This window comes from Protobothrops mucrosquamatus, unplaced genomic scaffold (assembly GCF_001527695.2).
Source record: "Protobothrops mucrosquamatus isolate PMUCROS unplaced genomic scaffold, P.Mucros_1.0 scaffold_280, whole genome shotgun sequence".
Lineage (NCBI taxonomy): Eukaryota > Metazoa > Chordata > Lepidosauria > Squamata > Viperidae > Protobothrops > Protobothrops mucrosquamatus.
In genome coordinates this window covers 1959181-1972193 of record NW_015386356.1, presented here as the reverse complement: position 1 = coordinate 1972193, position 13013 = coordinate 1959181, and the positions used below count along the sequence as shown (strand labels likewise).

At 40.6% G+C, this 13013-nt stretch overlaps 1 protein-coding gene across 1 annotated transcript in view; it reads right to left on the bottom strand.

The window, feature by feature from the left end:
* The window catches only part of IRF2 (interferon regulatory factor 2), a 35011-nt gene extending 22644 nt beyond the window's left edge, over nt 1–12367 (bottom strand). Inside the window, exon 1 of the mRNA XM_015831802.1 lies at nt 12152–12367. The gene's annotated coding sequence lies outside the window, so the exon portion shown is untranslated. The remainder of the gene's footprint in view (nt 1–12151) is intronic.
* Between the last annotated feature and the right edge of the window lie 646 nt (nt 12368–13013).

Sequence of the window (13013 nt, the reverse complement as noted above, 5' to 3'; positions counted from 1 at the left end):
AAGCAAGAAGTTTACACAAATTATAAAGACCAAGCAAGTGTCTTATCAAAATCGGAAACACAAACTGAAACCAGTGAACAGAAGAAATAAGAAATGAAACTGGACTGGGTATTATACTTAGATTGGTTTTAGTCAGCAACTGGAAAAAATAAGTTAAACCAAACCATAGCAGCAGCTATGATTGCTGTCAGCTTTTTGTTAGTTTTGACACTGTTTCAGTTTTATTTAGGATTCTCTAACCTCCAGGTGTTTTAAGATTACTTTTGGTCCTGTTATACAGTAAATACATCTTCTATAGTAATTGCTTTAAGGTCAGGGGCCAAATTATAAAACTCTCCAAAGAGTTTAGCGAGTTCATAAGAGGTAAACTACAGGCAGTCCTTGTTTAGCAGCTGCCTCATTTAGTGACTGACTGCAGTTACAATAGTGATGAAAAAATAATTTTGTAACCAATCCTTGCATTTATGGCTTTCACAAGTCTGTACAGCAAAAAAAAAAAATAAAAATGAAGTAAGACCATAAGCACAGTCACAATTTCATTTTGACCACTTCACTTAATAACCAAATTGCCAGTTCCAATTTTGGTCCTTAAAGGAGGACCATCTGTATCTATATATTAAGGCACAGCCTTAAAAATATGGGCACAAGTCTCCACTATTATGTAGGTGACGGATCTTTCTTTCCAGAGAATTTGGATTAGGACCATCTAAAAATCATATGTACATTTCTTTCTTCTCTGCCCCACATTTAAATAAGATGCTTTATAAAACATCTCGTTGCTTTTGTTCCTTTTGTTGCTGTGAACTCTTTTTATAAAAAGCTCTGGGCAGTGAGAGCCTTTTATGGAAGATAGTCTTACTTTCCTGATAAGAACTGAAATGGAAGTTTATTTTTTTATCTGCCACATACACACAGGAATAATTGGCACAGTGAAAACACAAAATAGAGAATAGGATTTTTTAGGATAGCAGTGTTGGGCCAACCATCCTGACTTTTTTGACCATACCTTGTGGACAGCCTTGACAAGGAGCATGTTTATAGTAACAAATGAATATTATAGAAATGAATACTGAATACTTCTCCTAATAGGTTCACTAGACAGATATGAAATAAACATTTCTTTGTTCTCCATTCCCAAGTAGAGAATATTTTTCCACCATGAACAGCAGTAATTTTGTTGTTGGCAAATACTTTGACTTAAAAACCTAGCATGCTACAAGCCAAAGTGTTAGATTCCACCATCATCTTTACTTAAAGAGTGCACTCAAGGTCCCAAGTATGCCCATTAGACTCCAGGTTTCCTATACCTGCTTGGTGTACCCCAAAATCCTACCAACTTGTTTCTTTTCAGCTGTATTGGGTCCCATTCAATAATGGTCCAATGACCTCTGTTCAATGATAATAGCTGCAATGACCGTTGTAAAATGAGCAGTTCTTTGTACTTCTGAAGGAAGGCTCCCAAGTACTGCAGAAAGAGAACTCTACAGAACTCAAGTGCCCGCCTGCTTCAACTTGTCATAAAACCTCCTTTTAATCAAGTTTTTTACACTCTCACACAATTTGCATAACAAGCATGCAGATTTAATGCCAGGACTTATTTTGCTTCCTGCCGAGAAATATACACAACAATCCACAAACCAATAAACATGGAACTACTGTGAATAGCATCACTTTTGCCCATTGCCCAAGCAGTCACTAATTAAGAACTCTGACTTGCTTTATTTGGAATGACAGATAAATACAATTATATCAGTCTCTGTATAAATAATACCTCAGCAATATTTTAAATAAAATCATGGTTGCAAAATCATAAAAAACATAGTAAAGGGACACTCCCTTGCCTTATCAACTCAGGTTGCTATCCAATTTGATGTGACTACCAACCGCTTCCCAATCCCAAATGTGAGTCCCTCATCAAAACTCGTTCACAGTTATCCAAGTATTTTGGGACGCACACAAGCTGTCTGCACTTCATCTATAGATAGCAATGGGCTTCTTCATTCTAACACCATAGGTACATCTGCAGTATCTTCTATCTGAGCCATACAATCAAAGATGGCCTCAAAGCAATGCTGCCATCAGAGATGGCCTAACAGGGATAAAGACAGATGCCATTAGTGCTTATGTTGGAACTTATATGTATAAGCCGAAACCTATTTTCTTAATATTAAGATATCTATCACTTGTGGAAAAATATGGAAAAGGCTTGAACGACCCAGTATGGTGATTCAGCATATTTGGCACTGTATAGGGCAGAAACCACTTGCCACTTAAGTCAATGCAAAGTCATATCAATGTTCTTTGCAATAAATGGTTGTCATATTGAAAGCAATATATACAAAATATGAAAAGACCCCTAATGCAAGAATTACTTATTTTCCTCTTACTTCTGGAGCCAACACTAATGTATTACACAGTTTACTTTAGGGTTGACAATTAGGTTTTAGATAAACCTAGTTCAGTGCCAGCTTGGGTGAGTCACACTTTCTCATCCCTAAGAAGTAGGCAATGGCAAATCAGTTATGAAATGTTGCCAATAAAACTACAGGGGTTAGGGTTAGTCTAGGCCACAGGTGTCAAACTTGCCACGTCACGTGACATGATGCGACGTATCACAACTTTTTTTGCATTGCCGGAGCTGGGGTGGGCGCGGCCTCCATATGATGCAACCGGCCCACAGGCCAGCAGTTTGACACCCCTGGTCTAGGCAATCACCAGGAGTCATGACTGCCTTGAAGACACCAAAACAAAACAAAACAAAACCCTCTACGAAACATAATTGACGACAGTGCTATAAGAAACTGAATGAACCTTTAAAGGGATTAGGCTTGCACTTTTTTTCTAACTTATAGAAATTCTCGTCTTTTCAACCCTGGCACAAGCTATCATTTGCCTCAGCATATGAAGTGAAAGATCACGGCTAGGCTTTGACCTACAAAGTAGGACTGCAAACCGAGATTTAACCATGTATGTAGAAATAAACCAGACAAAACAGCTAGCAATGATTGTGTTTGAACCAAGCTACTACCTCAATTCAGCAGCTCAAATAATTAGGACACAAAATATTTAGGCTTGGGTTAAGGACTGACAACTGATTTTAGATCCCCAACCTTCTATCTGTTCCACTGCATTAAGTAAAGTTCTACAAAATCAGAGAGGGTGCAGACTACTGCTTTTCAAAAGTAAACCATTAGAGTGGGAACACAATTACTCAATGCCACTCTGAAGCAGACAAAAGCCCAAAGTCCATTATTACTTATTACACAATCAACACTTAGAGCTTAATCGCCCCATCCATAAACAAATATACAAAGCTGCCAGGGGAAATTTTACTTGACAAGGAACACTGTACTTCCTCCTGATTAAGGAGCTATTCTCCTAAGTCCAGTTGATCCATAAGCTGATTTTTTGCTGTTGTTGCTGCTCTTTTGCAAATGAGTAGGGAATTTCTGATGTACCTAATGACTCACATTCCCAGAAATTGTGTTCAGACAACTAAGTTATAGTATTGCTTGGTAAGATTTGGAATCAGTGTTCTAAGCTCCTTCATGTAGCTCTATTGCCCTTTTGTGAGTCATCAATCATCAATCCCCTTTGGAATATTTATTAAAAATATAAAACCTTGAGCATATAGTCATGGCTGGCTGGAGAATTCTGGGGATTGAAGTCATACAGCTTAAAGTTGCCAAGTTTGAAAAACACATTATTTTACATTCTGGGCAACAATGTAGGAGGATGGGAGGTTTGGGGGCCACAATTGTTAGGCTAGCTGATTAGATTTTCCAAACAGTTCAAGCTTAAGAACTTAGAGACAGTCGTATGCCTACAAGTTTGACTATGTTCAGATAAAACCAGTGGACTTTGACCTTCACGTCTCTACAAACTCTGCAATTACTGTTTATACTACTCTATTTTTTCATATCTTTCAAGTTTTACCAAGAAGTGCCAGCTGTAACTTTTAAATGCCACTTAGAAAATAGAATATTTTAAGTTCATCATCCACAATGATGGCACTGAATTGGACAAGGATTTAATAATAAATAAAAATATCATACCACAAATATCATTGCTTTATTTACCACCAAAGACAGCCAAAAATGGAAGTAAAATATAGTAACCTGGAATTAAAAAAATTAGATTTATAGAATGACCATAAGATCAGATTCCAACCCAACATATCTTAATAGCAATCTCAGCTGAACAGAATTTAGCTGGAGATATTGGTGACCAATATGCTAATGCACAATTTTCTCTTCGAACCAGCACAAGTTCTTATTAAGGAAGGGCTTTAAGCTTTAAGCACCAGATGGCCTAAAATGAGCAGTGGATCAACACATGAGCAACTCTTTCTAAAGCTTCATCCAAACATGGACATCAGCATTCTGCAAAATGGAATACATACAGTGAAGGAAAAAAATATTTGATCCCCTGATGATTTTGTACATTTGCCCACTGACAAAGAAATGATCAATCTATACGGTAAGTGTAATGGTAGGTTTATTTTAACAGTGAGAGACAAAATAACAACAAAAAAGCCAGAAAAACGCATTTCAAAAAAGTTATAAATTGATTTGCATTTTAATGAATGAAATGAAATAAGTCGCAAAACGTGACTTAGTACTTGGTGGCAAAATCTTTATTGGCAATCAGAGGTCAGACATTTCTTGTAGCTAGCCACCAGATTTGCACACATCTCAGGAGGGATTTTGTCCCACTCCTCTTTGCAGATCCTCTCCAAGTCATTGAGGTTTTGAGGCTGATATTTGGCAGCTCGAACCTTCAGCTCCCTCCACAGATTTTCTATGGGATTACGGTCTGGAGACTGCCTAGGCCTCTCCAGGACTTTAATGTGCTTCTTCTTGAGCCACTCCTTTGTTGCTTGGCCGTGTTTTGTGGGTCATTGTCATGCTGGAATACCCATCCACGACCCATTTTCAATGCCCTGGCTGAGGGAAGGAGGTTCTCACCCAAGATTTGACAGTACATGGCCCCGTCCATCATCCCTTTGATGCGGTGAAATTGTCCTGTCCCCTTAGCAGAAAAACACCCCAAAGCATAATGTTTCCACCTCCATGTTTGACGGTGGGGATGGTGTTCTTGGGATCACAGGCAGCATTTCTTCTCCTCCAAACACAGCAAGTTGATGCCAAAGAGCTTGATTTTGGTCTCAGCTGACCACAACACTTTCACCCAGTTCTCCTCTGAATCATTCAGATGTTCATTGGCAAACTTCAGACAGGCCTGTACATGTACTTTCTTGAGCAGGGGGACCTTGCAGGCACTGCAGGATTTCAGTCCTTCACGGCATAGTGTGTTACCAATTGTTTTCTTGGTGACTATGGTCCCAGCTGCCTTGAGATCATTGACAAGATCCTCCCGTTTAGTTCTGGGCTGATTCCTCACCGTTCTCATGATCATTGAAACTCCACGAGGTGAGATCTTGCATGGAGCTCCAGACCAAGAGAGATTGACAGTTATTTTGTGTTTCTCCCATTTGCGAATAACCGCATCGTTGTCATCTTCTCACCAAGCTGCTTGGTGATAGTCTTGTACCCCATTCCAGCCTTGTGTAGGTCTACAATCTTGTCCCTGACATCCTTGGACAGCTCTTTGGACTTGCCCATGGTGGAGAGTTTAGAATCTGATTGATTGCTTCTGTGGACAGATGACTTTTATACAAGTAACAAGCTGAGATTAGGAGCACTCCCTTTAAGAGAGTGCTCCTAATCTCAGCTCGTTACCTGTATAAAAGACACCTGGGAACCAGAAATCTTGCTGATTGATAGGGGATCAAATACTTATTTCACTTATTAAAATGCAAATCAAATGTATAACTTTTTTGAAATGTGTTTTTCTAGATTGTTTTGTTGTTATTCTGTCTCTCACTATTAAAATAAACCTACCATTACAATTATAGACTGATCATTTCTTTGTCAGTGGGCAAACGTACAAAATCAGCAGGGGATCAAATAAATTTTCCGTCACTGTACCTTCCCTCAACACCCCAGAAGACAAGACATTAAGCTTTACTAAGATAAAAGCTGTCTGTTGAGAAACAGAAAATATTGCAGAATTACAGTATTTAAATGTAGAGAAGGAGCTTCCTTGGAATGGTTCAAGGCCTCTCTGTCTTTCTGCTTGTCTCAATCAGAGTTTTTATTTGATCTCTATTCAGATAGTCTTTGTTTAGTAACCAGAATTGGAACTGGCAATTTATTATTAAGTGAAGCAGATGCTAAGTGTAACTGCAACTGTGCTTATGATCTTATTCAGCTTTATTTGCTTTACAGACCTGCAAAGGTCATACATGCATGGATTGGTCATAAAGTTTTTCATTGCTGTTGTAACCACAATCAACCACTAAATGAAGTGGGGGGAGGGGAACAATCTATCAAGAAAGATGGAATGAACCATGGATCCATCCTGTAAGATTAGTTTCAGATAAAAAGTTTTTAAACAATTTTCCCAGACAGATAGCCAAACTCAGGCAAAGAACTATCTCCTGAAGAAACTGCATTCTTAGTGTCAGTGACCCCTAACTCCTTGAATATGTGATGCTTTTCATGGCAAGGGTCCAGGCAATCCCCAATGTTCATTCTGCAAACTGGCTATACACTGTCTAAATATGATAGAAAAATGACCTATTTTCTACATGCAATTAGAGATAGGCGTTTCCAAATAATGGATACAGAAGTGGAAGGCCACCCTTCATCAATACTGATTTGCAATATTACATAAAATCTGCTACTCAAACCAGAGGCAGTAAAACATGCAGAATCCAAATTTTGGACACGCTTATAAAAGTTTTTCTAGGGGTGTGAACCTATCTATTTCCTTTTTGTAAAGAACTCTCACCTCCTAAAAAGGGATGATAGCCCTGTTACTTATTCCATTCACATCAAAAATATACTAAACAGAAAACATAGATCCCTGCATCTTTTAAAAATAATTCTGTACTACAAGAGAAGGCATTTCTTAGAAAGTTGTTGATGGTGAGAAAATGTATATATTTTATTGTGTCTGTTTACTAGAGACTGCCCTAAGTTGAGCAGTTTTCTCGGCAAGGTTTTTCCAGAAGTGATTTGCTATTGGCTATTTCATAGGGTTGAGAGAGTGACTGGCCCAATGCCACCTAGTTCAGTGAGGGCGAACCTTTTAGAGACTGAGTGCCCAAACTGCAACTCAAAACCCACTTATGCATCGTCGAGTGCCGGGTGGGTGTGGCCCATTGGCTGGGTGTGACCAATTGGGTGGGCGTGGCTGCGGTAGTAACAGCAGACTGGGTGGGACTAAAAAGTTCAATCAATCAATTCCAACTTTGCAAGATCTTTTTTTTCCCCCCCCAAGAAGTTGAAATTGACTGATTGATTGAACCTTTTTTTTTTTTTGCACATGGCGGCAGTGAAGGCCTAAAGCGAAAAGGTTTTATAAAACCCAGCTGAAGGCCTAGGACTGGGGTGACGGTGCGCGTGCCCACAGAGAGGGCTCTGAGTGCCGCCTCTGGCACCCGTGCCATAGGTTCGCCACCACTGACCTAGTTGCTTTGTACCTAGGGCAGGATTAGAACTCACAGTCTCTGGGTTTTTAGCCTGATGCCTTAACTGTTCCATCAAACAGATTCTCAGTGCTGTGAATAACTTGCTATAAAGAATATTAACAATATGTTGACAGGATGTTTTTTCTTGCTTTAATGGGAGAGAATGACTCATTCATTTATGTCGGTTGCTGTCCTGGTCATGGTCTTAAAGCATTTCTTGCACCTGTACTACCAAGCAGTTTTGAAAGTACATTTTTTTCTAAAATTGTAGGAACCAATATAAAATATGTCTCATTAATAAAAATCATTCCAAATGGATTGTGACTTGTGATTGTACTTCAGTATCATTGGCACTGAAAGTTCTGTGAATGCAATGTTATGTTTCTATATTTATAAGCAATTTCCATTCTGTTCCGTAAAACCTGATGCTCCATAAGCAAGATCAAGTTGCCTAAATCTCTTCACGTGGTCAACAAACAGTGAATGTACTTTTATTCCACTCCATTTCCTTCTTTGATTCAGAATATTCACCCACACATAGAAACACATTTGTTTTCTTTGTTTAAACAATAGTCATTGTTTTCAATATGCCAAACTTTATATAACCTCATAGTTCCCAGGTTTTTCCAAAACAATAGCACCTTTAATAACTGCATCCACATTTAGTAGGTATAGGATTTACACTCTAGCCACTCCCTAGAGATGAATTTATTTACACTGCAAAGACATCAAGATCCATTTCCATAAAGAATGTTTATTTTATACAGATGAACAGAGAAATATCACATTAAAATAAGCATTCATTAATCAATTGCTAGAGCATGCAAAGATTCTCACACATTTTAGCTGAGTTTTGTCAGTCAACACGAAGTTTGTGGATGCCAGAGTCTTGCTCCATCCTTAAGACATGAAATCTTGTCACTGTTTCCATGCTTGGTCTTCAAAACACAACAAAAACTTAATGTGGCTTTTCTTTTCTCTCCTAATGCAGTATAAAGACTTCTGCTGCAAGCCATTCAGCTAAAAGCTTGAGAAGAAGTAACAGACTGTCCACACATTTGTGCTAGGCTTCTGAAGGTCTCTACTTGATTTGTTCTCTCCAAAGCAACAAAGGCTGACATAGCATGGGATATCTACCACATCAAACAGGGCAAGTAGAACTGTAAAATCCAGAACTTCATGTCCACATTGATGGGAAACTAAACGTGACTCAAAGTAAACCACTAATATCGTTAAAGTGAGAGAAGCAAAAAAAAAAATCAAGCTATTTTCAACTGATGTTTGACCCAAAGTAAATCAGTAACATTCTTTAAATGGGAGAGATAACTTCCCCATAAAATGAATTTCCCACAGATGTTTTAAGATGGACTGAAAACCACCCCTTTGCTACCTTGCCTTTTATTTATAACCCCCAACAAACATCAAATGCAAGAGAAATATTTCCTCCAGTGGTGGAAATAAGGCAAATCTGGTTTTACCAAACCAGGTGTTGGTATTAATTCTTTGGTATCCATAAATTTGAAACCTAATTATCATCTAAGAAAGAAAAGTATAAGATGCTGTTTTCAATATTTTTTTACTATTTTATAAGAGTTACAGAATTTAAAGCTCATTTGTTCAGCCAATTATTTGTACTTTTATCAATAAGATAAATTGCTTAGCTTGGAAATTAATTTTTTTTTACATAGAACATCCTCTAAATAAGTCTTGTATTAGGGAACAAGATGCTATTTTGATTCATCATAGCATTACTATAGATATTTGTCATGTAATACTATTATTTTGCTATAGATTTTCCTAAGAGTATTCTAATATATATTCATTCTATATTTAAAATATATATTTATACCAGAGCTGTATAAACAAAGTCATAGCTTAGTACTGTTTAAAAATTATAAATACTTCTATTTCATTTTTGAATACACACATATAGCACATAAATAACTTTATGTACAAGGAGTAAAGGAATTTAAGGAAAGGACATAACTTAAAAATGCTTAATGAAATCTAAGAAACACAAACAAAGCTGCATATCTTGCCATAATGCCGGAGGTAATATGTCTTCTTCCAAACAGAAGATTAAATCTGCTTTTTCAGTTTTCAAATTTCAGATGTGTTCACTTCATTATACAGTTATTTCACAAGTTGTCTTACTGACCTCAATAAAACACCAGAACTTTTTCTAGACTGAAGCCATAAATGTTCCTTATCTTCCAACAATTGAGTCTTCCAGCTGAATAATTTTTTCTACACAAAAAAGGGCAATGGTATGCATTGCAAGATATAATTTGGAAACCAGAAAAAGATATGGTAAATTATTTAGCTTTGTTCTTATGCACATCAATTCATAAGAAAATCTTATTGTATTGAAAAAATAATTACAGAACATTAACTTTAATGTTCCATGCATTTTAATCTGTTTGTTTTATTTATAGTGTATGGTAATAAGGAAACACATTAATACTAGATTTTAATTGCTGCTTGCAAAGCTAACCGCAGTTTCATGTCAAAAATCAAAACGCACAAAACTACGGGTAACCTATTTTTAGACTCAGTACAGTCAGTACTCAAAAATATTTATTTCAAGTATAGTAGTGAAAACAGTATTTGCATGGACTGTGCTGTTGGCATCCCCAAGGCTGCTTCCATTCATATCACTAGCAGCTAAAACCCACCAAAACGCTTAGTTGTGGTAACACTATGTGTGTTTCAAGATATGTAAAGCCTCTATCTGGGCAACAGTAAGATTTACTATTCCCTTCTTCTGGTATCTTTTTCCAATCTAGCCTGGCATTTCCTAGTGGTCTTCTATTCATGGACAAACCAGGTCCAACCCTGCTTTGCTTTTTGAGGTACCTGAATTCAAGATGGCAAACATACCTAATACACCTCCTTCCTCTTATTTTCCCCACAACAGCAACCCCGCAAGGCCTTCTTTCGTGCCTAAGGCGGGACTAAAACTCACAAACTTCTGCTTTCTAATCTGATGCTTAAACCACTGAACCAAACTGGCTCTCACAACTGGCTTAATTCTCACAAATGTGCAATACTTAAAGCATGGTAAAAGATACCCCACATCAATTCAATCAGCATGAGAGTTTGATCTAGTACACTGCATAATCATTTAGAGCCATTTCTAAAGGACCTGCATTCAGAAAGAACTGAAGCACAACAGACTTCCCCGAAGTCCGCGCACCTGATCTAACTGTGTTCTAGTTAGCATCTGTACCAGATGTGCTGGCTTTAACCTTAGCCTTCCTGGAAGGGCAACCTCTACCATTCCCAGCCATATTTTTTCAAAGCGTAAGGAGCCTGAAATGTAACACAGGGGACATCAGGCTAGGAAGGACTCTTCCGCACTTCCCACTCGAAAAGCATCAGATCAGCGCCTGGGAGTCGTCGGGTTACCCTTGGGCCCTTTCCCATTCCCTGCTTCCTGGAACCCAACATAGCGCGCGAGCGGTAAAAGTAGCAAGAGAGGCGTTCCATCGCCGAGGATCCGTTCCCCGATTGGCCAGACGAGCATCTACGTCACGACTTGACCCGGCCGCTGAGAAAAGGAAGTGACCCAGCTGGCTTGTGTAACAGCCGCCTTCGCGGGATATTTGGGGGAGGGGGACACATTATGCTGACACAGCGGCCCCTCCTGGTTCTCCCAAAGCACCAATGACTTGTTAGGAGAAAATGACCGTCTTACCCCTGCCCCTCGGCAGGGCTGCTCCGCTCGGAATTCTTCCTCTCGGTTGCCTGCAGCGAAGGCTGGCGCGGTGCCTCGGGGGACAGCAAAATGCGCCCTTTCCTGCGATGCACACTTATGGCCCCCACTCCTTCCGTGTCCGCCTTTCTCTTGCAGCACAAACATCAAGAAAAATTGGGCAAAAACTCTCCCCGCCCGGGACGCTTTTGGCAGCGCCTCCCAACAGGGCCTGATCCCGCCACGAGCCGGTCCAAAGTCCTGCAAGGGTGGGAACCGAGAAGGCCAATGTCTCCCCCGACCTGCACGCGTTTCCCTGCCCGAAAACGGAAAGCAAAGCAGAGGGCTGCTGGCTCACCTCGGTTTTCCGATTACCAGAGAGACTATCCGCCTGGCCAGCGGATGGCAAAGCAAGCGCCCTTTCCGCAACTCCAAGAGCTCGTCTCCGCTGGGGTTCAAGGAAAATTGCCAGGGGGGGAGGGAATCCCCGCTCGGCGAGAATCGTCTCGGTTGTGACATTCCGAGAGTTTTTCGCACTCCGAAAGCCCGTTTCTCCGCGCCCCGCCGACGCCGAGAAGAGAACCAAAAGGGACGCTGGGGTTGGGGTTTCTGCCACTGACATGTTTCGCCGCCGCGCCAGCCGCCCCCACCCCAGGTCCGTCCTCGACTGCGGAGCCTGAAAGAGAAACACGTCCTTCCCGTGCCTCTCTTCCCTGCAAATCCAAAAGTGAAATTAAAAGCCCGGCTTTCTCTTGTCAGTAGCTGCGCCTAACATCATATGACCCGCCACGGCCTTTGCATTTGGGTTAAAACGCGTCCAGCATATGCGTAAATGCAAAATCAGATGAAAGAAATGTGTACGGTTATTGGGTCTTGGTTTCTGATTGTAAAAAAAAAAGATTGCTCTGGATTTACCTTACCAATTATGTGTTTCCCGGTATTTATGTAATTCCTCAAGGTTGTCACGGTTGCCAAGAGACGCAAAATGGAAAGGAAAACCGGCGACGGAATAAATCGCGGGAGCAAAACTAAAAGTTATTCCTCCTCTGTATTTGGCGGGGATTAGTCCTGACGCCAGATCGAAAGCAAAACAAGGCGAGAAGGAGCGAGGAGTCCAATCTTGGAAATTCCTCCTCCTCCTCCCTTCCCTTCCTCCCCCCCCCCTCTCCTCCACCTCTCCGAGGCCTGTTTGTGCAGAAGGGAGGTGGGGGCTGGAGTGAAAGAGGTGCGGAAGTTGGGCGCAGCTGCTCATTGGCGGGCTCGGCCGCTTTCATCATTTCTCAGAAAAGCCGATTTCATTTTCACTTCCCTTCAGCAACAGCGACACCAGCACCGGGGAGGGGGCGGAAAGTGGAGGACAAAAGACAAATTTCCGTTCCTTGGCTAGGAAAGGCGGAGAGCTCGAAAGACCTCGGTCCTGCCGCCCCATTTTTAAAAAACCGGGCTGCTCTCTTCCAACCGCCAGAGCCTCGGTCTCTGGAGCCGCGGATGACATGGGAGCATCTTGCAGCATTTCCTTACACGGAGGAGGGACGTCGCCGGAGAAGCCCGAATCTACAGCTGCACGGACTCGGCGTTTGGCTGGAGAGAAACGATCTCGTTGGTGCATCGCTCAGGAAAGAGCTAGAAAATCATCCTGGGCCAGCACTACGCGATTGGGCTGGGGGTTTTTTTGTTGTTGTTTTGCTCGGAGACCAGTGGCTTCCTCACCTAGTGACTGGCCAAGAACATTTCCTGTAGTTCTCGTTTAAGGAAAAATTGCTTTCAATTTTTCTGTCAAAG